Source organism: Cydia pomonella, chromosome 2, assembly GCF_033807575.1.
Source record: "Cydia pomonella isolate Wapato2018A chromosome 2, ilCydPomo1, whole genome shotgun sequence".
Taxonomy (NCBI): domain Eukaryota; kingdom Metazoa; phylum Arthropoda; class Insecta; order Lepidoptera; family Tortricidae; genus Cydia; species Cydia pomonella.
Genome location: NC_084704.1, coordinates 16,103,847 through 16,130,944, shown reverse-complemented (window position 1 = coordinate 16,130,944; position 27,098 = coordinate 16,103,847). Strand labels below are relative to the sequence as shown.

General features: G+C 35.9%; 1 long non-coding RNA gene across 2 annotated transcripts; it reads left to right on the top strand.

Annotated features, from left to right (window-relative positions):
- Positions 1-324: 324 nt before the first annotated feature.
- Positions 325-26,851, top strand: LOC133534505 (uncharacterized). Of its 2 annotated transcripts, XR_009802042.1 has the most exons (4): positions 325-2,913; positions 3,067-3,143; positions 3,742-3,797; positions 25,092-26,851. It is a non-coding gene; the product is annotated as an uncharacterized LOC133534505 (long non-coding RNA). The 2 variants fall into 2 exon arrangements; XR_009802041.1 differs by having other exon boundaries at positions 325-3,143.
- Positions 26,852-27,098: the final 247 nt, after the last annotated feature.

The following is a 27,098-nucleotide window of genomic DNA, read 5'->3' as shown; positions in this document are numbered from 1 at the left end:
TGTTGGCTTACCGCTAGACATTTCACTTGGGAATAAATTGTTTTGTCACTCGGTACTTTATAGGAAATAGATAATAAACTCAAGTCTCAAGTTAATGGTAAAGGGTAATTCCACGTAAGAGAGAAGCTGAACTCGCAAGGGAGTAGAAGAATACAAGACAATACTTATTAATTAATGAAACTTTATAAAATTATATAATTAAAGCATGCGTCTTAAGGATGTCATAAATAGAATATTTTTTGTACATAAATCAAACTCTACACGAGTTTTACAAGTTATTTTATCTATGATTTTAAAAATAATGTTACTATTTTTTTTATTGTGCAAAATATTTTTGGAGATATTTCCATATAATTATGTTATAGATGATGATGTTAATTCTTCGTCGCTTAAAGCAATATTACTATCTATATAGTTGAGGCTAAACTTAGTTAAGATAATCTCAAAATATAGAGATTGTAACTGAGTTCGGACTGTAGATATCTCAACAACAACACTGAAATAACCAGTTTTTTTTTACTTATGTAACTAGTTCGTTTTATAATATTTGATAGTATTAAGTATTCATAATTCTACCAAACAAAAAAGTCAATAACATGCCACAAGTCATTTTACCAATGTTTTATCTGCATTCGGATTTTCCAGCTAACAATATTCTGCATTCAGGTTTCCTCTCATCATCTCAACGAGTATAATAATAGAATGTTTTATTACCGATATCTTGTGGATTACTAAAACATCTGTCCCGGAAAATTCACTCTTGAGAGGGTAGTAGAAAAAACTGCAATAACATGTAACAAAGGCGCGCCACCGGCCGATAATACTATGATTAATACCCAGCGTTATCTGCACCGTGCAGGCTCGGAACTACCCCCCTTTTCCCTTCCTACCAGCGTCTTACGATCCCAACAAAAGCATATCAAAATAAGCCTTAACAGGTTACGAATAAAGTGTATGGTTGTTTGGGTAGTGATAAAGTTTAAGGTATTCCGAAGGCGCTATAAGAGTTACGGATTTCGCATAATGCATACTATATTCTAGAAGGGAGAGGGTGTCGAGACCGTGACCGCACGTCTCTCGCACGCGACCAACTAGAGAGTTTTTTTATTGTTATTACTTTACAGAAACTTGGGGAGGGAGTTTGAATATCGGTTTTAAATCGAATAATAGGAGTAATGGAGTGATTGGAGTGAAGAGGACCCTAGCAATAAAATGATTCACGCATAACCTTGTGAATATATTTTTATTATGATGAAGCAATTTATGAACCTTTTTTACGACGTTTGAATTTCGAATAGATTTTGGCTCGACTAAATTACGGTACGGTAACTTTTTATGTTTTTAGACTACGGTGTTTGGTTGGTCACTAGGCATATTTCTGCAAATATGTGTCTGACTACGTGAAATTGCAAGTTATGAGAAGGCACACTTCCACACCGAGGTCAATGTTAATTCACTGAAAAATTTGTTTCTAGGGCAACACTTATAAAAACTTAAAGGCTCAAATTACTACTCTCGTGCCCTGTCCGGAATCTGTTTTTGAGTATAATGAACATTCCTACTAAAAACTGTACATTAGTATCACTTATTGAATGTTAAATTCTTACGGCCCGATTCGAAGAATGATTCAGACACGTATAAGATATTGGAAAGATCGATAACTAAACGACATGTCAAAATTGACGTTCATTTCGATTCCGCGCTGTGATCCCAATTATATCTATCTACGATATTTCTAACGACAAAGTGACATTGGTTGCCCGAATTGCTTCTGTCAATTATACGACATACATACATACAAACGTTATCTAAACCAAAACTTATCGTTATCGTCTCTCATTCTTCGCATCCGGCCGTTAAACGAGATGATATTTACTGTCACTGAGCATATAAAACATTAACTTGTCTGTGGTAAATAACTCGTCATCTATGTAAACGTTTCAAAGCCAATCACCGCCACACGCCTTGAATCGTACTGTACTTCCCTTTTCTTGTTCTGTCATATGCTCATATGTCTTCTAAAGGATAATATAGGTAGCAATTTGACAAGTTACTGAAGTTTCTAGAAATTTACGACAGAACTATAAAAACGGGTAAGGCGACACTTTTTATCTCATTTAACATTATTTATTTATTTTTTATTTTTAGCTAATTTTTTTTAAAGTACTAACCATATATTTGAATACGTAGGTATAATTAATTTTCACACTATTTTTAATTGTAATGGATTTTTATTATTTTGTTTTTTGTAATTATATAATTTTGACATTACCGGTGGGGTAATGTTCAATATAAATTGTATTTGCATGCATATGCTATGTTTTTATCTACAAATAAACGATTGATTGATAAAATCCTTCGGGCACGGAACATTTATTTAGTAAATGTGACTTAATTTACGGCGTTATTCATTAGAAGGGAATGACTTTAAATTATAAGTGCTTAGTATGCTCAGCGTTCTCGTAATAAGTCAATACGTTGACAAACATCTCATCACAGTTCTACATCCAACTTACCGTCTCTCTCAACTTATGAATGTTGCTGAAACATAATTACGGCATTTCACAAGCCATTGCTTCAGCAAACCTATTACTGGCACGATAAACATCGATAATGCGAGCCTTCGGCCGCAGGTGCTATCAATTAATAACCCCCAAATATCATTAGACTGCAGCAGGACTTGTGGGGAAGGGGGGGAATAATTGCTCCTCCCCTGGTTGTCATGTGCACTCCCGTTATGTAGATGTGTGTGATATTAATGCTCTAGCGAGGCGTACGGATACGAGCTTTAATGATTCTAAGAGTAGCTCCTTAAATCCTGTAAATACCTTTGGATATTTGTTATCTTTACCTTTTTTGTTCACAGATATTTTGTCTGATGACGCCATTCAAAACCTATGGATTATGGTCGAGGTAGGTCTTTATAAATAAGTGCCTGGTTAAGTTATAGATATTACAACAAATTTGAATTTTTAAAAATGATAGATTGAAGTACTCATAAATATAAAATATATTTGGAAATAATGTCAAAAGTGATTAATGATTAACTATATTGGTTGGATACAGATCTGTACGAGAGTGGAGTGTGCAGATTCGCTATCACAGAAAGGAGAGACGAATAAAACAAATTTTCGGTTTTCAATGTAAGTAGATTATTATTCAACGCGTACATCCTTTTCATTGTCAATTGACAACCCTTTTGAATCAATGGTAGAGTTTTAAGTAAGTAAATTATAATTCAAATTAGGGTATCTTGTAAATATTTTTTCAATAATAAAAATATTTTTAGCATTTCTTTTTGTTATTTGCAATACAATCTAGTAAATTAGAAATACAACCACTTCTTGGTATTAGATTAAATTAAAATCAAGAATATATTCGTAACTACACGGCGCCAACGCGATGGTAACTTCAAGCTGGTCTGATGTAGGAGACTTAGGCTGCCATAGGAACTCTGTAAAAAATTAAGGCAGCCTCATCAAGAGGCGTATTCTGGTTGCAATAACAATTTATTCAACCATCAGAAACATCGCTTTTGACAATGACAGATCATACCCATAACAAATCCAAATTAAATTCATAACCTGGTATTTCAACAAGAATACGCTAGATACGCCTCCAAATGTGTGCTCAAAGCAAAGTACAGTCAAGTCTTGTTATTAATATATTGTTGTAACAATAAGTGCTTGAAATTCTAATACAAAATAGTACAAACTTCACAATCTTGTAAACTTTTTTCAGCTCGTTCGTAGCAGCTACATCGTAGCATTGCTACGCGCTACGCGGCTACGAGGCAGGTGGGATTGGCTCCATTTCAGAAGCTTGCGTTTGATTTTATTGTGTGGCTTTACTGTGTGTAATATATTTTTTATTGTAATATTATTTAGTGCATTTTTATTTTACCAACACCTGCTTCTTGTCCAATTCTAGTTATATTGTGCTTTTAATACGATCAAACACATGTTAAGCCAAATATAGGTTTCAGTGATGAACGTACCCTGACACTAATGCGATATCTGAATGATGTCATTTAGTTATCGTGCGTCTTGCTCGCGCCAATACATGTACGTACAAGTACGAGTGAAATGCACGATAATGAATGACGTCATGTAAATGTCATTTTGATATCAGTGTACGTTAGAATTGGCTTGTGAGACCGATGTAGAAATTTTAACGAGCAGCATAGCGCTAAATTCAAGAAATCCTAAGCATAGCCAGCCGACTAAAATCTGAAATCATAGCTCACAAGAAACTATCAACAACTGTCTGGGTATTTTGCGTTACGCAGAAGGCATATTTTTAATGAAATTTCATTTAAAGTTGTCTTAATGAGTGACGGCCCGATTCAAAGAATGATTAAGACACGTTTAAGATCTTGGAAAGATCTTTAAAAGAATGATAACTAAACGACATGTCAAAATTGACGTTTATTTCGATTCCGTTGTGATCTCAATAAGATCTATCTACGATATTTCTAACGTCAAAGTGACTGGTTGGCCGAATCGAGCTGCTTCTGTCAATTATACGACATACAAACGATATCTAAATGAGAACTTATCTAAACCAGAACTTATCGTTATCGTATCTTATTCTTCGAATCGGGCCGTAACGCGGGCGTTATTCAAGATAAACGCTAACCACTATTTGAATATTAGATCACATTGGATTACCACAATGTAATGTACAAGGTAAGTACCTAAATTATAGTTATACAAAGTAGAACATTTACTTGTTTATTAGATTCAGTAGTTCGTTTAGAAGGTAGATAGTTATTTTTTTTAGTATGTGCTTTGAACTATTATATCGTAAGTATATGCATGTAAAAATAGGGCAACATATCTTAATTAATTCTTCAGGGTATTCGATAACCAATATTTTAATTTTAATATTAGATCGGATCGGTTTACCATACCACACCACACTGTATAGTAAAAAGTAAATACCCAAATGTGTTCTTAAAAGTCAGGTATCTGGTATAAAACTTCGTTTAAAAATTTAAATAATTATACCATTTAAGCAAACTGCACACACTTTCAATAGCCTTTCTATTATAACCGATTACAATAATAACTCCAACTCTATACGTCTTCTTGCCGCATCCAAGTGTGTGTAACGGTAAACCGTCCTATTTTGCCCTCTCAACCTACATTCTAATCCCCCATTTCTGTCCTTAAATCTCGCATTATGGCGGGGGCATACAGCTCAAGTTAGGGTGGTTTGTTTCCATACATATTTCTGCAATTGATTAGACGGGGGCGGTTGCTATGGCGACTGCACCGGCCCTCCCCCTGCGCCCGAGTCGGCGGCCTCACCCCCTCATAAGTCATGAGTGTGTGTACACATGGACACGTTTCGACGTTCGAGTGAGTTAAGATGCGGTGTTGTTTATGGACCACTTTTTTTGTGAAATCTTGGCAGTATAATAATAAGTAGACTAATTTAATAACGAATCACTTTTTATGAAACATCAAAACGCTTGTTACTGTGGTAAAAATATATTCAACTATTCCAACTACTTATTTTCATTTGTTTTTTTTTTACCTAGTGACTTATTCTAATTGTCATAACAGTTTATCAATTGGATCTGGATTCGTTAATGATATACTTTATCAAAGTCAAAATAGACCTTTTTTCAACTAAATAACTTCACTTTTGCCATTGAAGTCTAAATCAAATTCATTCATAACCTTTTATTACAATTAGAATAAGCCTCCTGTTTATAAGTCATCATAAGCGCAAAAATATGTATGAAGTTGTTTTTTCCATTTAAGGTATTCTCTTAACTAATAACAATACTGTAAAGCCATAAATATATCAATAGCTAACTAGACCGTAGATTTTCTTAGTGTATGTTGGTTTTTCATTCCCACTGCAGGGTTCCGTAGCCTATACTTTTTCAGTAGGTATAAGGAAGAATAACGCAGCGGCTTACGTGAGCGAATAACTCGCGAACGCGAAACGACGCGGCGCGGCGCGGGTGAAATCAATCCTTTGACACCTATGGAAGTGTCCTACGTGGGCGATCTCGTTGTGAACGCGAATGCCGTTGGGCCGCCGCGCCGCGCCACGTCGCATTCGTGAGTTATTCGCTTACGTAAGCCGCTGCGTAAGTCGATTAACTATCAATACAAAGCAAATACACACTGTACTGGCTATTCATAGGTTCTTTAAAGTGAAGTTCAATAGAAATTGCAAATAATTTAAGCAAACCATTTTACCTGCATTACTTCGTAATCTCCCTCTTTTTAAGAACAACCATGATCTTATATCAACAGGCTATATACTTAAATATTGTGATTATATCAATTATTACTTAAAATATTAACCTTCGTAAAAAGTTAGTTTATATGTCAAATGCTAACGAATTCTGTCATATTTATTTAGATTATTTGCAATTTATATGGAACTCCACTTTAATGTCGGTCAGAATAAGTATTACCTACTAATCGAACTAGAAAAGTTGTAGTTCGGATATGCATTGTGTTGCCCCCGAAGCCCCCGTCTCCGCCGCCGGCGAGGGAGACGTGTTGATACAATATTTACGCTTATATTCATTCGATTAAGTGCCCAACAACTGTTAGCGAAGACTGGCCATTTGATTAAATTCACTCACTTGAATTTTACAGATAAATTCAGCTTGAGGTTGGAACAATTAGCTCTCATTATAAACGATGTTTTCAACATTCAAGAATGAAAGAAGAATGAAATACGATAACGATAAGTTCTGTTTTAGATAAGTTCTCATTTAGATATCGTTTGTATGTCGTATAATTGACAGAAGCACCTCGATTCGGGCAACCAATGTCAGTTTGACGTTAGAAATATCGTAGATAGATCTTATTGGGATCACAGCGGAATCGAAATAAACGTCAATTAAGACATGTCGTTTAGTAATAGATCTTGATCTTTCCAAGATCTTAAACGTGTCTTAATCATTATTCGAATCGGCCCGTGAATCGATATTTTTTAAATTATAGAACGTGCTCAAAACTTCACAACGAGGGTGCGGTGTGTTAGGGTCAGCAACGCGCATGTAACACCGGACTTGCAGGCATCCATAGGCTACGTTAACTCCTTACCATTAGGCGAGCCATAGGCTTGTTTGCTACTGACGTACTAAAAAATGTGACCTGTAGAGGAGAATATCCGGACAGTCGAAATAAAATTTGTGCACAGCTGAAACGGAGACTTTCGCTTCGCTCGGCCAATAAATCAATTGATTCGATACTAGTACGTTCAAAATAATTTTAATTTAAAGTATGTCTATGTAGATTCTTTGCTTGATAGGTTATTTGTAATACGATAACATACTAATAAATCATAAACATATATGTACCTATATATCCAGTATGTGTCTGTCTTCGTTTGTCCAGCCTCCACACTCCCATATCTCCCTCATACACCCCCTTATCGTAATTAAGGTTGGCGACACTTCACTCCTCGTTACGGTAGGTCCAGTCTTGGGGTTGCTTTCTACATATATTTATATGCAAAGAGAATGTTGGCGCATGTTACTCTTAGAGTTAATGTACTACTGTAAGAGACTGGGCAAAATGTTAGGTAACCGAAGTTTTAAGTTGATATTTATCATCAGCATATGTAAATAAATATGCTTTTAATCACGCATGTAATATTGTTCTATATACTCGTAGCATATACATATAGTAGTAAAAGTATTCTGTTTTTAGCATTTTAACACGAATTATACTTAATCACGAAAATAAATCGGAACAAAACAATGTTTGATCGTACTCGTAGAATCCATTCTTGCAATTATTTTTTAATTCAGAACGTAGCATAAATAAGTGTGCCTAAGTTTAATTCTACCAATGAATAATATATGAGAGTCTTTTAGAATTACATAATTAACAATTTATATTGAGTCGATCTCTATAGTATCGAATTACAACCTAATGAAATAACCCAAATAGAAACTTTAACTTTTAAAAATCACATTTATTAAGCGGGGAGGCTGGCGGAATCAATTTACCAACTGAGCTCGAAAGCCAAGCGCCAAGAGCTCTGCCCTTACGACACAGTCTCGTAAGAGCAGGTCATTAAGATTTGGTTAGGTGTGGGGGGATATAATTAGGGTGAGGATTAGCTGGCGCAAATTAAGTTGAAACTGGAGGGCTACCGTTTTTGAGACAATCGCACTGATTACGGCGCGGGCGCAGGCAGTTTAGGTAATGAACGAGACAGGTATTGCCAATTGGGTATAATTCTTTGAAAGTGCTTCAGGCAACTAACTTTAGTGCCCATTGTTTTTCTCTTCCAGACTTGGGTTGACTGCGATTTGCAATCACGAGGCTTACCTAAACTAAAAATTTCACAAGAGATCTTCGCTTATATTATAAATTACTGGCCACTGATGAGTGGAAGAAGAATCGACCGCATGAAGTACACTATGCGCAGAATGAAAATATTGCAATGCGTTTCTAAGTATTGTAAGGTCTCGATAGTGATGTAAATGGTAATTTACTCAAAGCTGAGATAAAATAAGATTTACATTACAATAGGTATGCAAAAAAAGGGTAATGTAGGTATACAAACCGAATTATAATATCTACCTATTGTTTTTGGCACCGTCGTCGAAATACACAATTTTGGTAGGTGCAGTCCAACCTTAAGTTTTATCGTTAGTTTAATTAAATTATACACCCAATAAATAAATTTCAGAACTGTTTTTGAAAATTACTCGCTGTTATTTGTTTTGACGTAAAAACGTCTAAAACTGACTCACGTAATAAATCTGTGATGGAATCAGCTGAGTTTTTAAATTGTAATAAGTCTTTGCGCCATGGATTACTAAAGTTAAGTGGAAATTTTTCGTTAGTACTTTAATGCTTATTATTCACTGACTTAAATAAGCATTATTTTCTTTTTTATTTAATTTTTTTGCGCCACTTTGTTCAGTACGGATGTCTACCGTCGCCAATTCTCCCTCAATTGCTGAAAGGTTAACTGGAAGAGATCCCTTAAAGGGATAAGTTCGTCTTTGTACTAATGATAAGTGTTTTATTTCCTGTTTTGTTTTCATTTTTCTACAATAAAGAGTTTACTACTAAGCTACTACTAAAAATATTTAAGCCTACCATTTTAATTTAGCTAATTTCACTTATTCATCCTAATCTAACTAAATGTACGTAATATTATATGCATTCTACTGGAACATACCAAAACAAAACTGCACTTGCAATTGCAATCTTACTGCTCACTAGGGAGAACATTCATTATGCATGCAACGGCGTAGCATGTTCACAAACCTATTTACTTTCAAACCACTCCACAACTATCCGTACTCATCTATACATAAGGACCTGTTTTGATTGGTCTGTAGTTAAAAGTCTGCAGAGAAACGCGTTAATGTACCGCAGGTCGATAATGCACCCCTCAGGCGCTAAGCCGCTATTTGCATAGGGGATGCATGTGGATGCTGCATTAATTATAGGTACATATAGATATTTATAGAAACTAGATATTTTAACTAAAAATTAAACAAATCAAAAGCAAGATAAATCCAAAGCTTCAATATGTATGTATAATTTAAACATTTCCTCGAAATATCTGTTTAAATGAATACACGACACAAAATCTCGTGGCTGCGCAATAGACTCTGAATGTGTATTTTTAATTATGTTTACATATATGTTTTAAAAATGTTTAGATATAAACGCCATACTCATTTGCGACGCTCAGTAAAAATAATAATTCCAAGAAACAGGTACATAGATTTCAATTTTAAGAAATCGAGAGCATACGAGTCTAGTCTGTACTTATGTAGATAATGTTAGTTAATAAACATGGTAAATTGGAACGAACTTTTCTGAATTATTATCGTTAGTTTAATTAATTTTTAATACCATTATAATTAAAATTGTAGTGTCCTTTACAAAGTTATTATGGATGAGTAATATCAACCGGAGCCATAAAGGCCACGTAACGGCGCTTCATAAAACTAACTCAATTAAGTGCATTTTACAGCATGCACTCGGCCCGCCCGTCTTTACTCCACCTTCGGACCACCTACACTTTATTAGACGTGACACTATTACCTATCACTTGCTATAAAAAGATAGGAAATTATAAAACCTACTTATACTTCACCCTGTGAACGGTTTTGCTGTTTCCGCAAAAAACTTTTGTTAAGAAAATCTGTCTGGTAGGTATAAAAAAAAAAATCTTAAACAATAAAGAATTCATTTGAGGGAAAAATCTACAAGGTTGCCAATAAGAATTGTATCATATCAATCAAGTAGCCGTGGTTGCTCTCGGGTTTTATAAATAAAAATATTTTACAGCTTTTTGTCGTATTTTTGCTAAATAATTTCATTATTTTTTATGTGATAGTCAACAAACGAGCTGACAACATATGTCATATTATATATATTATTTTCCTTTGTCAGTTATATGATGTGCAATTTTGTTGACTGTTTATTCGTTGGCATATTATAACCTATAAAAATATTAAATATTAGCGGCATAGTATAACAAACTCCTCTTGCAACATGTGCAAATACATAATATTATGCAATACATACACAAAAAGGAAATGATTTTTTTATGGAAATTGAACCTTTTTCCAGAATCCACCTTAAATCTATTATCCCAAGAAAACAACTTCGATCCTAATATGTGAAACAATGAAGATTTTTATTACAATAGCTATAAATCATACGTACCTAATAAATACTTTTGACCTAATTTTTTCACAAACAAAGCCAATTGTTTAAATCGTATATTTCGACTTTTGCTTCGTCTTTGATCAAAGCTCGCTCGTTACGTGTTGCTGCGTGCGGCAATAAAGCTCGCTTTGTAAAAGCTGTAAAGCTGTTCAAACGCCTTTGAACGTACGCTCGAGAGCTCCGCGCAATCCAATTTAAAAACTAAATCGGACATTCCGTCAGGTTTTAACAGCGTACCTCAACATAAAGTTTGTACCTACCTTTGCTTACAATATGATAAAAGGCAATAAAACGAGAACCAATACAAACCGGCAGCAACTTTTTTTTAAATGGTTAATTGTTATTAGGTATACCGAGAGTTGTGATAGTGATAAGTTGTGATACTCGTAGTGACATATCTGGCTTTCCACAAGGCCGTTAAAACATCACTAGGTGAGAATGTCCTCGTTATATGAGTTTATTTTTTCCTATCGAACTGTAAAAAATAATGCACAGGGAATATTTTATCAACTTTGACTCTTAGAAGGAAAAGATATACAAAATATGTTTTAGTCATTGTTTGTCATTTCATAGTTCATACTTTGTTTTATTGTAAAGCTGTTTGTTTCCCAATTATGAATAAAAAACCAGCCAAGAGCATGTCGGGCCACGCTCAGTGTAGGGTTCCGTAGTTACTCTTCCGTCACAATAAGCTAAACTGGAGCTTAAAGTATAGTCAATTGTTAACCAAGGGATGAAACGGTACCTTTCACGCGAGTTAAACAAATAGGCAAATTTGCATAATCAGTACCTAATTAAAGTAAGTCTTTTTACTATGGGAGAAACTTTTTGCGATAACTCAAAAACAGCTAAACTGTTCATATACTCACTTTATCAAAAAATGTTTGTTGAAGACCCCTATTAGTTTTGAAAGACCTTTCCAACGATACCCTGCAGGGTTGAAGCAAAAAAAATTCACCCCCACTTTACGTGTAGGGGAGGTACCCTCAAAAAAATTAAAGTTTTATATTTTATTGTACGACTTTGTCGGCTTTATTGATTTATATATCCATGCCGAATTTCAGCTTTCTAGCACTAACGACCATGGAGCAAAGCCTCGGACAGACAGACAGACAGACAGACGGACATGGCGAAACTATAAGGGTTCCTAGTTGACTACGGAACCCTAAAAAACAGTCGTTCACTTACTAATTATCTCAATCAATGCAATGCTTTCACTCGCTAGCGACAATTACCTACAAACAGAGATTAGGGTAAAAACACATGCAAGCGATTAATTTTAAAAAATAAATCACGAGCTGAGTAATTTTATAATATGCACACATTTTAATACGCATTATACTGTAAAAAATAATTGGTTATAAAGCAAAAATATCATCACACGGTAAAAGTGCTCTGATTTACTCTTAACTGTACAGTCGCCATAAGATATTTCGAAGCAGCCAAGGTGTCCAAATATTTCTGAGCAAGACAAAATTTTTGAGCACGTTTTTTTTCAATAATTTCTTTGCACACGTCCAGTCGGAAATATCTGATCGCACAAAATGTCAAACGTATCTAAGTAATTAGGGCGTTCACAAAGATCTGCACATTAAAGTAAAATATACCTTTAGATAGATAGATAGAATACTCTTTATTGGCACACCTCAGTAAAAAAATACAAGAAAAATAAACAATTGATTAAATGTAGAGGCAGATAACAGGCGGTCTTATCGCTAAAAAGCGATCTCTTCCAGACAACCTTTGGGTAGCGGAAATAGAGAAGTTAATCGAAAAAGTAGGTGTTGCTAAACTGTTATGAAGCCTACATTCACACAAACAATTACAGTGAATAAACGTACACATATAAGGAATACAAATAGACATAAATAAACATATATATAAAATTAACCAAAACATAGCTAAATATGACAGCAGCATGTCAGCCACAGAGTAAAAATAACTATGTACTATAATATAAACACTAAATAATGTTCTTTGAGTGATTTTTTTAACACAGCAAGAGATTGAGCGCGTCTAATGCCAACGGGTAAGGAGTTTTGAAAGAAAATGAAGTGTTGTAAAATTTTGTAGAAGAAGATGGGACGGAGAGAAGCAGGCTGCGCGACAGCCTCACAGAATTTAGATAGTTAAAACGCTCCTTGAGGTAGCGGGGAGTTGCTGGAAGGAAAAGAATAGAATATAGGAGAGACACAATATGAAAGTTACGACGAAAACGAATAGGCAACCACTTAAGCTGTGAGCGGAAAAGAGAAACATGGTTATACTTGCGTAACCCAAATATGAACCGGATGCAGATATTTTGGATGCGCTCAAGTTTATTAAGTTGCTCCTCCGTTAGATCAGGATATAAAACGTCAGCATAGTCCAAAATGGGGAGAAGGAGGGTTTGGGCAAGCGCAATTTTGGTCGGTATTGGTAGAAGATTTCGTAGCCTTTTAAGAGAGCTCACTGCAAACTACCTGCTTACTTCGCCAACTTGAGGCACCCATGATAGGGTACTATCCATGAGAAGTCCCAAATTCTTTATTTGCTTCGAATACGGGATCAGAACGCCATCAAAATAAATTGGGGATAGTATATTGAAGTCTATCTTCGATAGCAATTTTGGACTTCCAAAAATAATACTCTTGCGTTTTTGAAGGATTCACTTTGAGGCCAAAAGCAACACTCCAGTCCAATATTTTCACTAAATCATTATTTATGGTGTTAATGACAGTATGAAGATCATCAGTTTTACCCTGCGAGTAAATTTGAAGGTCGTCGGCATACAGGTGATAATGCCTTAGCTTTTGCATTAAGGTTAAATAAGATAAGGTAGCCTGAACAAACTATAAAGTGAATTTCGTATTTTAAATTTTGACAATTCACGAGAAGAGTAACGTAACGTCAAAGGATATATATGTGTCCCTCTTTACGCGTCTTTCGTTGATTTTGTGAGAATACTAAGTATACAAGCACGAGTATTTGAGTCACTGTTTTGATGTCCATTTTCCACATAGTTGCATTTATAAGCAATGCAAAAACACGTATAAATGTAAGAACATAAAGTACAATATAGGTGCTTAAATAATAAAAACATTTCCTTCAAGAAATTTTAAAAGACGGTAAGTAGAGTATTTGTACGGGTACTAGGAATACATAAGTGATTGAGACTTAATGTTACCTAGTCTTATCTTTACACGTACGGTCACGTCTGAAAATATCGATACGAAAAAATGCCAAAAATATGTATACATGACTTTAATGCCCATAAATTAAGGTAGTGTATACATATTTTTGGCATATTTTGCGTATCGATATTTTCAGACGTGACTGTTCCACACTATTAGCTAGTTAATTATAGGACGAATAGTAAACACATACAGTATAATGTCCTCAAATGAGCAGATTTTTGTGAAATTTTAGATACGTTTGACATTTTGTGCGATCAGATATTTTCGACTGGACGTGTGCAAAGAAGTTATTGAAAAAAACCGTGCTCAGATTTGATTGCCATTGCAATAGTTATGATATAAATGGCATTTTCAGTGTGCAGAATGTATTGAAATTTAGTCTTGCTCAGAAATATTTGGACACCTTGGCTGCTTCGAAATATCTGATGGCGACTGTACATGTTCGCTCGCGCTGGCGGGACGTTTACGACGCTTGTTACTGCTCTTGATTTTTTGCGGGATTTCATTTAGTGGGTTTCGGAATCAAATCCAAGCCTAGTTGTATCATTCGTTATTGTGATTCGGTTTTTATCTGTGCCTACATATTAGATTGGTTGTGGCCATGTTAGCTTTTTTTGCACGTGGATTGCCGTTCTAGTTACGGTAATTTCTCTCTTAGATAACCATCTTGGTAGAAGAATACCTTCAGTTATTTTTCATTATTGTTTTAATCGTTATCGCCAGTAACAATTGAACCGCAAGCATTAAGTAATGCTAATGATAATGACACTACTATTGGCAGGGTACTAAGTGTTAAAGTGGTCCTCGTTTATAATAATTTTTATCTACATACATACATGTATTATAAACTCTCTATCATGCGTTCAAAAACCACAAATAAAGGCCTGCATTAAGATAAACTGTTTCTTACAAAAAGTTTCTTATCTGTGAAAATATTATTATTGCGTAATAATAACATCGAAATCGATTTGCTTATGGCATTCAAATTTAGATCATCTCTGAGGAAAAAAAGCATTGACCTCTATTCTAGTATCAGTTGCGATAACGTTAAACTGTCAATAGCTAACAATTTTGAAAATCTCGCATATATTTGATAAAAATTGTAATGGAATAAAGGAATAACAATATTAACAATGCATTATAGGTATTACATTTGCGTTGCCGACCCTTTAAAACCCTGAACACTATCAGCTGGCTATCTTATCGCGTGATTAAGTATTAGTAAAAATCTGGTAAACATCATCATAATTTCAAACATGCAGAGTACGAGTAGGTATTACATAATACCAAACCAAAACCATGCGCACCAATCGTCATACATGAGTCCCGTTAAATTATAATTCTTGACTTTAAAATTCAATCTAACTTAAACTGTGTCCCCGTAATCTCAGTTTTAGCTTAAGCTAAGGGTGTTGCGGGGGTGGGAGTGGGGGTAGCGATATTATACCGTCCGTAGTTAGCGCACAGATATTAAGAATTCCAAGACGCACAGAGTAGCTACGGAATGCGGCATTGCCTCGTTTAGATCGGACCGATGATGGGTAAAAGCCAACCAGTAGGTACACAGAATATACAATAAATAGAGCATAGCATTAAGAATATTTGCGGTACTTAGGTATATATTGATATTGATTTGAGTACTCTTCGAGTATTAACAACTGCTTCTAAAAGCTAATAAATAAGAGCAAATAATAACATAAAGTATTTATGAAAATTAACAGAACTGTTTTTAAGTAATAATGCCGCCAGCTCACGTGAATCAATACAGGTAAGTATGGCGCGAAATTTACTGCAACCAACATAAAACTAGATAAATTTTAAATGGTTCACTAATGTTTCAACGAAAATTATTTAGCAAACTTTTAACTCCCCGAACTAAGTATCCCATATTTTTATTTGGTCAAATTATTATTTCCCAACTCAACGTTTCGCACTGATATCATTCCCCAACTAATGATTTGATAAATTATTGTTACACAAATTATTATATGGGATTTTTTAAAGATGTCAATTATGTTTTCGTCAAACGTATTGATTGGCATACGTTGACTTAGCAACATATTGAATGGCATTATGAAATCTAACCTAGTTTGTTAGAATGCAAGGTTCAAATTGCAGTATGATTTTATTGCGGGTAGGGTGATGCACCATTCAGCTAAATTAAGAGGGTACTTTTGTTTACATACTTTGTGGCTCAAAATAGCATTTCATTTTTGAGTTATTATCTACAGGTAAGAATCTCTTTTAAATTTTTATTAATGTATCCAATAAAACGTGCCAAAATAAGCATGCTCCGTCCGTTTTTAGGGTCATAAAAAAAAACCTAACCTACCTATAATAATGTTATTTGCCTTAGAAAATCATTTGTTACACAATTATTTATCACATAAAATTTGACGTAATAAAATTTTGCAATATAAAAATGTAGCGATATAAAAAAATTACGAAGTAAAATTATGCCAAGGTAATAAACAACAAAAAAATCAAAGTTTTATTTTTAAAGAAATTATAAGTAAACAAAACAAAAACTAATAATTTAATAGAAAACAGATACTTCATATATTTATATTTATTATCATGTTACTTCAAAAAAGTACGAAAGCACGTTTCAGAGACGAACCTTTAGAATTGACACTTGCCATTGTTATCAATATTTCTTCTTCTTCTTTGTCAGGGGCTATGTAAGGCTCTACAGCCTATATATATCACTCCGACCATTCCTGATCTATTGTGATCGCCACCTACTACAATTCTCGATCCAAACCTGCAACTTCAAACAGCTGCAGGATCTTATTGATCTTGAGAAACCTTAACTCCTCCGGACGTAATATGTGTTTGCCCAGGATTGAGTCACGAGTGCGCATTAGGCAAGGGCACTCTGCGAGGATATACAAAGGCGTCTCCTCTGCCTCCATGCAGAGTCTACACCGCCCCATGTCACGTTTCTCCATAGTGAGCATGTGCTTATTTATGCCGCAGTACCCAGTAAACACCCTTACCAAGTTGCGCAGTTGGTTTCTAGATAGCGCTAAGGCGTTCGAGGCCACCTTTTAGCTGATTGTCTTCATAAGCGCCTTGGAATGATTCAAGCCTGTAGTTTCTCTCCAGAGTTGAATGGTTTTGTAGTGACATTAGGTCTTTAGGGTGAGCCGCGTTAGGCTTTTGGGAATACCACAAAAAGGCTCAGGACTGAAGTTCTTCCCCTGCTCGCGCGAGTTCGTCAGCCTTTTCGTTTCCTGCGATACCCGTTTGCCCCGAGACCAACGTAGAACAACCATGTTCCTGGCTCCAAGGTTGTTCAGTAGCTGCCTGCAGTTGTCGACCAGCCTTGATGTATTAACATCAGAGGTTAGGGCCAAGAGTGCCGCCTGGCTATCCGAATGGATATAGATTGTATTTTTGCCGTAGTTGCGTTGCAAGTTGATCGACACACATACTAGGATGGCGTATACCTCTGCCTGGAATATAGAGGAGTAACGTCCTAGGTTTAAGCTAATGCCCTTCCTAGGCCATACACACCGCAGCCTAATTCAGATCCGGATTTGGAGCCATCAGTGTACCACCTCAGGTTTCCTTCTTTTCACTTGATTTGACTGTTTGAATAGTCCTCTCTTTCGGGGAGTTCCACTGAGTAAAGTTTGTGTGGACAAAATTTGGGTGCCACCGTGTCGGAAGGCATCCCAAGAACAGGAATATCGTGTACTGATTCCCTTAGCAGTCTCAGAGTTTGTGATAACCAGTTACCTCTCCTGGCGCCCGCTATTCTAAGCATACTAGATGTCAATATTTAGATGAAATATTAATATTTCAATGTGTATATGTATAGTTAAGAAAATAATTATGGGATAATAATGTCTTATTTGTTATGTTCATGTGGATTTATTATGTAAATAAAACTGCACTAAGTACATACCAAATCGTTTATTGTTTTTTTTAAATACGTATAGTGGCAGAATGTCATGATGCCTGTGCCACAAATTTATGTGGAATGGAAATTAAAAAAGAGGACTTTGCCGGCCTAGGCCTGCAAGATTTGTATGAAATTCCATTAACCACCTCTTGTCCTAGCCGCACCTGAAACGTCATACTTCGCAGCCTATTATAAGGAACATAACATCAATATTTCATTGCATGTTTGAGAAAATGTATTTTTCTTGCACTGCTGGCTGATTATGACTTAATTAAATATTAAGATTTTGTTCTTGTTATAATACGACGATGATAGATTGTCACCCTCACGTAGATTGATGCACGTGAAAGTGAAATGCGCTATCATTGGGCATCTCGTTCGCATTTATTGGTGCTGCGTGTCATGCACATTGCCATAACAAGACAACGTATCAGAACAAGAACAAAATAAAATAATTTGTATAGCGAAAACTATTCGGAGATGTATGTGTGTCATTAGCGATGATTCATGATGCTATGCCGTTCCTTGCCGGTTATTTAGTTCGGCTGTAACGAGCACAACTATTTTTCTCACCTTGATTATTGAAGTGTCGTGGTATCATAACTCTTCTAAATCATTAAAAAAGCAATATCTCATCAATATCATTTGAAACAGAAAACATCTATATCTTCTTTGTACTCTGTAACTCGAGATTGGAGCGAGCGGCACAAAGTTGGTAATTGAAAAATCTTTCCGGTCCCCCCACCCTTGGCTGTAGCGAAATTAAACTACACTATAATTACGTCTCTACAAGAGTGCCGATTGTATTAGCCTTACACATACAGAAAAGTACGTACCTAAGTGTCTAATCTAGAACACGTTTACAAAATGGGTAGACTTTTCTTAAACAACGATATTAAAATCCCACTTGGCGTATTTTGATTGTAATATGAGGTTATGAATTTGATCTGAATTTGTTACATATATAGTCTGTCAGTATCCAAAGTGACGTTTCTGATTGAAGAAGCGCCTACAGGTATATTCAACATTTGTTTTGAGAACGTGAAGCAAGCGCGTAACGTATCGTAACTGTAAAGGGGTTCACTCATGGTACGATCAATCCGTTCGTTACAGACCGATCAAACCGACGGATTGATATAGTCTATCGGCCCGATTCGAAGAATAACATACGACAACTATAAGTTCCGGTTTAGATAATTTCTCATTTACATTTCGTTTGTTTTCGTATAATTGACAGAAGCAGCTCGATTCGGGCAACCAATGTCACTTTATTGGGATCACAGTGGAATCGAAATAAACGTCAATTTTGACATGTCGTTTAGTTATCGATCTTTTAAAGATCTTTCCAAGATCTTAAACGTGTCTTAATCATTCTTCGAGTCGGGCCGTAAGTTACTATCGTTAACGATTTACTTAATCGAAGACGATTTCGGAAATTGCAACGAAAACCCGTGCAATCATGAATATCGTAACGATGAATCGACATTGTATGGCTCTTTGCGATCTACGATTTGATTTTTGTCTCAGTCTTGATGCAGGCGCCGCACGCATTACATCGGTTCCCTCGATCGCGCATCGATCGTAACGACTAATTGCTCCGTATATGACTGCTGCATCCCTCGATCGTGCATCGAGTAACGACCAATTTCTCCGTGTGTTGGCTGGCTTTTTAGAATCGACCGATCGTCACGGTTCTCGTCAGATTGATCGAAGCGATTAATCGTGTCATAAGTGAACCTCTTCATGTTTATTAGAAATCACCCCTGTACAACACAATTGCATAATTAACTATTTCATTATAATAAAAGTCGATAAAAACGTTTTCTATTCGTAAATATTCATCTCAAACCATCCCATTATTTAAACCCACACAATCTAGCACTTTCAAATGATATAACACTGTCACTTTGCGCCCGCCCTGGGGGGGCCCCCGGCGGGCTGGGCGGCGGCCCGGGGAGGCCCGGGGCCGGCGGCCATTCGTCTCTCCGTAGAAATGTTTTCATTTTTATTTCATAAATAAAGAGTGGAATTTTGCTGCTCGCGTAATGAGCGGGCTACGTAAGCTCCGCTACTTTTGTTCTGTATTTCTTGTTCATATTCGTGCTCTTTCTTTACAAACAACTCGTTTTTTTTTTTATTACTTAAATTATTTTATCCTATGTGCAATTTGCCTTTGTCATTTATATTCTTAACTACCTGTCTATTTATGTATTTGTAATATATGTAGCTGAAAGGGGGAAATAATAAGTACATATGTTTATTTAAAACTACAGTTAGTCAGTTAGTAAGTAGCTAATAAGTGCGGTTCCCAAGTATTAGTTTAAGTCATTCAGTTTACGTTAGAGGATACATTTTTGAATGAATTGTCGAATTTAAATGTCTAGGGTAAGCACCGGGTGGTAAATATTAGAGGTAGTTAGTTACAGTCAACAGCAGAGTCAAGTAACTAAGCGACCGAAGTTCTTAAAACTGTACAATTATTGATTTTATTTACTTACAAAATTTCACAAAACGCGGTTGAGAAATATGTTCTGTAGAGGAAAACATCTGGACATATCTCGCACCGCTCGGTCAATAATAATTTGGTACTGCCATGGGAGTACAGCACATCTGATAATTTTGAACATTGCTTATTAATCGTTTTTGCTGATTAGACATGCGCTGAATAAAAATTAAGTACATACACAAATACACTTAATACTTATATTTGACCAACTACCCAGATGCTAATAAACAAAGTAGCCACGCATAAGCGATGGCCCCGCAGGCGGTCTCCCGGGGCGAATCTAGCTCGCTGCAGCCGCCATAAATGTCGTGGTTTCAATCCAGAACAGCCTAATTCACTGCATTTTCTAAAACACTTAAGCTCTTTTCTTATAAAAGCTGTATACCACCCCCGTAATAATGTTGTTACACTTCATATTCCGCTGGTCTGCTTGTGTAGGCAAGGATTGATATATTTTCTTGAATCACAAACGTGGTTTGTACCCAGATTACCTTAACGACTATTTTGAATTATAAAAAAATATTTAGACAAAAAAAAGTGTGTGTGTTTTTAAATTTGCAATTTCTAAAAGTTATAAATAAATAAAGGCATTTTGTGGTAACTACAAGGGATTGCTGCTAAGCATATCGCTGTTATAAAAAGAACAAAATTAATAACCTGTTAATAACCCCTGTGATGGGACTGGCACCAGTAATGGAATGGTATAGACAAATTCTGTAAAATAAGTAGGGATTTACCATCAGTTTTAAACGCTGGCAAACCAACCATAAACTAGAGCTTAAAAAATATAGATCTGCTTACGTTGTTTTTTCATTGATATTGTTCGTTTGAAAATTAATGGCGCCATACATACAAAATAATTTGTTAATAATATTGAAAACAAATGCAGTATCTCTTATTAAATACATAGAAAACAAAAGGAATGAATAGGATATTCAACTTTTAACGTAGAAATTTTACAGGTGTCCTTGAAACATCAAAAATGCTCCAAATTTTCTCTTTAATGTCCAATGACTGGTGCCGCTGCCGTTAATATTTTTTGTTACCTCTTTATTTTTAAACTGAATTTATGCCTATTCATATGATTATACAAATAAAGCGAATGGTGTTAAATTAAACATGATTTAAACACGTCCTTATTAAATCTAAAGATGAAAGCAAATTATTCTGAAAACACCTAATCCAGTTAGCGAATTATGTTCCTGACTATGTTATGTGAGCTCATACTATGCCTGTAAATAACCTCTTGCTTGCTCTCCAAAATTTTAGTCTATTTTCTAACTAAACATTATCGTGGTAAGTCCACCCCAAGCTATAAATGTAAAGAAATGTAAAGGCACAAATTTGATAATTTTACACGATTGCACGGCATTTGGGGCCGAGTGAGTTTCTCATGCATGCATACATGCACCCCGGGATATAAAATGTGACCTTCTGGCAGTTCTTAAAGTGAGCTTAGGGGGTTGAGTGATTAGACTGCAGGGCTGGCAGTGACAACTTAGTGTCTTTTATCTTCGAGTAATGATGTCAATTTGGGAGGAATTAAAAAAATAAAAACTATAGCTATGAATTGGTGACTAGCGAAACTGTGTCGGAAAGGACTTTATAAAGACGTTTAGGGGCATATGAATGGGTGACAGCCCTACCTCGGCCCTACATATTGCTAACATATTCTCGGCTTGAAATTTATTGTAAATCGCGGCAGGCGGGGCTGACCCCCCCTGTGTCAATAAACCGAATGGACTTTCCAAATTCGCTACATCGTGTTTGCGTCCGCTTTTTCTGTTCCAGCGAAAAAAAACCCCAGCACTTCCGATTTTGTTTATCCAAGGTTTTCCATCGTAATTGTGTGACGCGATTGTTGCCAGAGCGAATATTTATTTGGGTTCCCGTTTGCTTTCCATTTCGGTCGCATTGTGCCACAAATTCAATTTGTGGGCTCAAATCAAATGTTGTCGCAAGAAATGACTCGCCGCCGGTGACTGACGTATCAAAAAATTGATCGCGCGCTCGTTGATGGAGGCTAATTCAGTCCATATCTGTTCCCTAATCACAAATATTAGAGTTTGCTGGCTTGAATAGTGACCGATTTATTCTCCATGGCATTCGGCAGATTACGCAGAACGCAGCAATAACATTATCCGCGAGGGGACAATCAGCATTAGTCGGAATATATTTCGCGTAAATCTTTCACGGCAGGTTTTATGTATATCGTAAAAAACGAAGTGTCCGACGACCGTCCATAAATATGGCCAGTAAAGGGAGCTGGTGCGATGCGGCCTATTTCAGAAGCCTCTCGTGGTAGATTAGAAGTCCTGACGGAGAGGTGTTTTGGATTTTGTTGGTTCGTGATTTTGAGGGCATGGGTCGCTTACGACTCATCTCGTTTGAAAACACACACAAATTATGATTTTATTTCTGAGTCCTCTACACAAGTTGTATCTACCCTCGTTTAGAGATGTGTTGTTCGACATCGAGCGAGTCGCAACTGACTTATATATTTGGTACGTACATACGTACCTACCTACAGTACTGGCCAAAAATATATCACCTTCAGATTTTCAAACATTTGCCGTAAAAGCCTATGGACTATTTTAGTGGTAATATTTTGGTATTGTTGTACTATGCGCCTAAAGAAGAACCATGACAGTAACTGGTTACATGATGTCCCGGAGATTTGCCAGTACCTTTTATTATGAGTCCGTTGCATTTAACGACTGCGTCTAGTAACTGTGTGATGTGAGGGTAAATAATATTCTTTATCACTCGCGAATAAGGAGGGTGAGTGAGGATAAATAATATTCTTTATCACTGCGTCGGCTGAATGCCAATTCATGGCAGGAAACCGTGCTGGATCGGGACAGGTGGCGTTCACTCGTTTCGGAGGCCAAGATTCTTTTTGGATCTCTGAGCCAAAGCAGTTAGTTATCACCCGCGACAGTTTAAACACAACCCAGATACAACAGGACCGGTAGAAAGAAATATGAGAAGGGAATCAAATATTGTATACGCGGTTGTATCGCTTGAAAGCGATCTCTTCCAGGTAACCTTTGTGTAGTGCCACGTTCAAAATTCTTTTGATACGCCTAACGCTTTTCCGGGCTAGTGAACTGTACAAAAAACGAGTACGTACTACACATTTTTAAGCATATGTCGTGAAGTACCAGCGAACTTCTGTCTTTATGGGGCTCCCTACTGAGCGGCGCCCTAGCTGGGTGCAGGGCGGGCCGAGGGGAGCGCACGCGGGGTGCGCGGCATTTTGCATGATCAGCCTCAATTAGTATTTATGGCGTGCGGGGGTTGTTGTCTTTGAGGGTTGTGTTGAGAATTGTAAAGGAATACTAATGTTTGTTTGTGTTATTTCATTCTAGGTTGAGATGTTGAAATATATTTCAGGCAGGTAGGCAAACTTTTTTTTAGTTTTATATGTCCTATTAAAACCCGACCATATATGATCATTGTCAAGAGGGCGCTTTCATTCTCATGTATAGGGTGACAGTTCAGTTTAGTATGAAAAATTTAGTTCCAATGAAATTACTACATATATTACTGGTCAGGCTTTATATTACTTAGGTTCGATAAAAAAGTTTTAATGCAATTAGGTAACATATAAATATTGATTAGACCTATCGTTTTCGTTTTAATTTATATGTTATAATACCTTTAATTATATTTATAATATTTTGATTTGTGTATTCCTACGAATTGGAGTTGTTTCTCATAGACAAATTAAAATGTTTCACAACGTTCATGAAATCAAGCTTACATAAATCTGAAAGCGGTTTGAATTATTTGAATATCAACAAATATTGGCTAAAAGCAATTGTGACGAATCTTTGTTTCTCATATTGACTTTAGTAGCTGATTTAGTTAGTTCAGTTCACTCTTAGTCTGAAGGGTTTAGGAGACTAAATTACTACTTATTTAAACTAAACCAGAAAACAGAGAATTCAATCATAGCTAGCGGTCACGGCGAACTTCGTTCCGCTAGTCAATGAATGTCTGCTAAGCTAAATTTACTAATACACTTACTGCCAGCTCAAGCTATGCACTACTAGCGTAGCCGATAACACGTATTTTACGCCTTGTATAGAAAACCGCCTACGAAAAATTGAAGAAAATTAATACAAATAATTAGATTTAAAACTCAACGGTTTTCTGCAATTGACAGCAAACGCCAATTTAACGCACCAATAATAGCACAAATAGATACAAGCAACTTTCCGACTCTAAATTATAAGTAAATTTGCGAGATTTGTGAAATAAATGTAGTGATATTAATTGCTTTACTGCAGTTATTAAATTCTATGCAGTAGAAAATATAGTATTCTGTAGAGAAAACAAAAATCTGTCCATGGGAGGTTGTAAGAGCAGAATACCTAAATACAACCCAACCAAAGCTCTACGACACACCCTTTACTGTCTCTACATGTATTAGGTAATTAAGTAATGAACACATAACAGAGATACATTGGACTAGTTTTAAAGCAAACTTATCCCTTCGAGGGATCTCTTCCAACTAGGTACATTAATTATTATTAATTTAATATATGTAATTATATTAAAATAATTACATGTTTATGCATTTATATGTATAGTACAATTTATATGTATTAATATATATGTATAGTTTATTTATTCATTGTCATGTATTTTGTGATTAGAGTTACAATAATATCGATAAATTAAGATATATTATATTAAAGATTACGTTTTCATTGTAACTGCAGCAGCATTAATAATACATCGTTTAAAGCGTGTAAGTTTTCTTATATTCTTATAAAAAATAACATAATATTGTTATCTATTTCCAGGGCAGCTCAACCGAGATCAAAGTCGGCTAACCAGCCAGGCCTGCGCTGGTAACGGCCTATCCGTCATAACGCGCAATCCCAGTAACGCCGTGTTCCGTTCCTTGCGACGATCGCATCAGCAGTAAACGCGGCCCGATTAAGCCCATGATATCGGAACGAAATAGGCTCAGGAGGTACGAAGATTTTTGAGCTATTTTGTGGTTTTAGAGGTCTACAAAGATTTTTTCCTATGAAATAAGAGATACCTAGCTATTTTCTGCATGCTAATTAAATCGATTGAAATGAGTAGATATTAAAGTAAACTATCACATTTCCATTTCATTAATCATTTCGTGATAACCCTGCTTAGTTTGTAATAGTTTTTACTAACTTTATTGATAACGTATTTAGTCTAAATTAATGCATATTTTTCCCTGTAACTTTCCTATTTTCGGTCCAAAGCAAATCACATCGCGGGCGAGGTAAACCTTGTTATTCCCATTACAACTCATCCAATATTTCAACGATCGGCAACTTTCTGACATGCATGTCCTAAGACAAAGTGTGTTATTTCTCGGGGGAACGCGGGGCCGGGAGTGCCAGGAGGCGGAGGGGATAGTAATATTTTTACGAGCGATTTTATTGTGCGCACTATAAATTTGTCATCGCTGCATTCGCTTCACGAAGATTGCTATTAGCGCACAGAGATTATAATAACTAAGTATCAAAACAAGATGTTTATTTAGTAGCTACTTTCTTTCCATAACTACTAACTTCATCGAGTACTGTCGTTTCCAGTCTCTAATACTTTAATACGTTAAATACCTACAAACTCTTTGCTTTCAATGCAGACGTGTAAGGTGTCATAAATAGGTTGGTATAACGCAATCTAATGGCTAACCAGTTCTATACCGGTATTCCCCCAATTATGGCATTTCATGTTATTTGTAGTTTGGCCGTAGTTTGGGGCGCGTGATTATGGGCCACTTAACCGAAATGTTCCCACAGCGGCGCGGGCGCAGCTTCATACAGAGATGGGCAACCAAAATATGTTATTTTTATGTATCTGTTATTTTCACGGTAGATGACGTGTCAGTGGTTTGGTATATTTTGGTAACATATTTAATTACTAACTGTTTAATTATAGCAAATTAGGAGCATTAAAATGATCCTAATAATCCTGCCTGCAGTTTTGTACATTTACCACATATTTATCTGATTACAGTGTGTTAGTAATATGGCATGTTTTGATATGTAGTATATTTCTACTAGCACTTAGTATTATTTATTTCGTTTTACTTTACTTGTGTCTTACTTTAAAATGGATTAGGATTATTTAATTACAGCCTAATTAGTGAATATGAAATGCGGCTATTAGAGATGCTTGCCTTGGAAAGGCACTGCTGTTACTTTCCGTTATATTTTTGTAAAATTATATTCTATAATATTAACATATAGAGAGGAAAATGGGGACTACGCTTCTATGGAGAATATCCTCTTAATATTAATGTGACAATCAGTACGAAAACTTCACCATTATCGACTGATACAATATACATCCTATATGCATTTGTATTATAAGAGATAAAAGTTTCAAATTAATATCAAAAAGAAAATGTTGGTAGCCCCTGGCCACCTCAGCGTTTAGCAGAGTGGCGACGACATGATGACGCGGCGCTTCACACACCTCTCCTCGTGTTCCAGGTTGCTCGTGACCGCCTCCCGCCACCTACTGACTGCCGGCTCTACTCACGCCTACTAACGGTTCTCAGTAGTTCTACCGGCTACTGCTGTCAAAGAACTATGTAATTGAACTTCAACGGTTGTGGGTAGCTGGTAGGATAATTAATTAGGTACGACGCATATTAACGGTAGTTTGAGATTTTACAGTTTCAATTATCTACTACTACTTGTATTAACAATATTTCAAATAGGTATACGTAATAAATTACGAACAGGCAAGTTCCTGTAATGGATAAAATACATTTAAAACGTATGTGCCTGGTATTTGTTACTAGTAGGTACGTT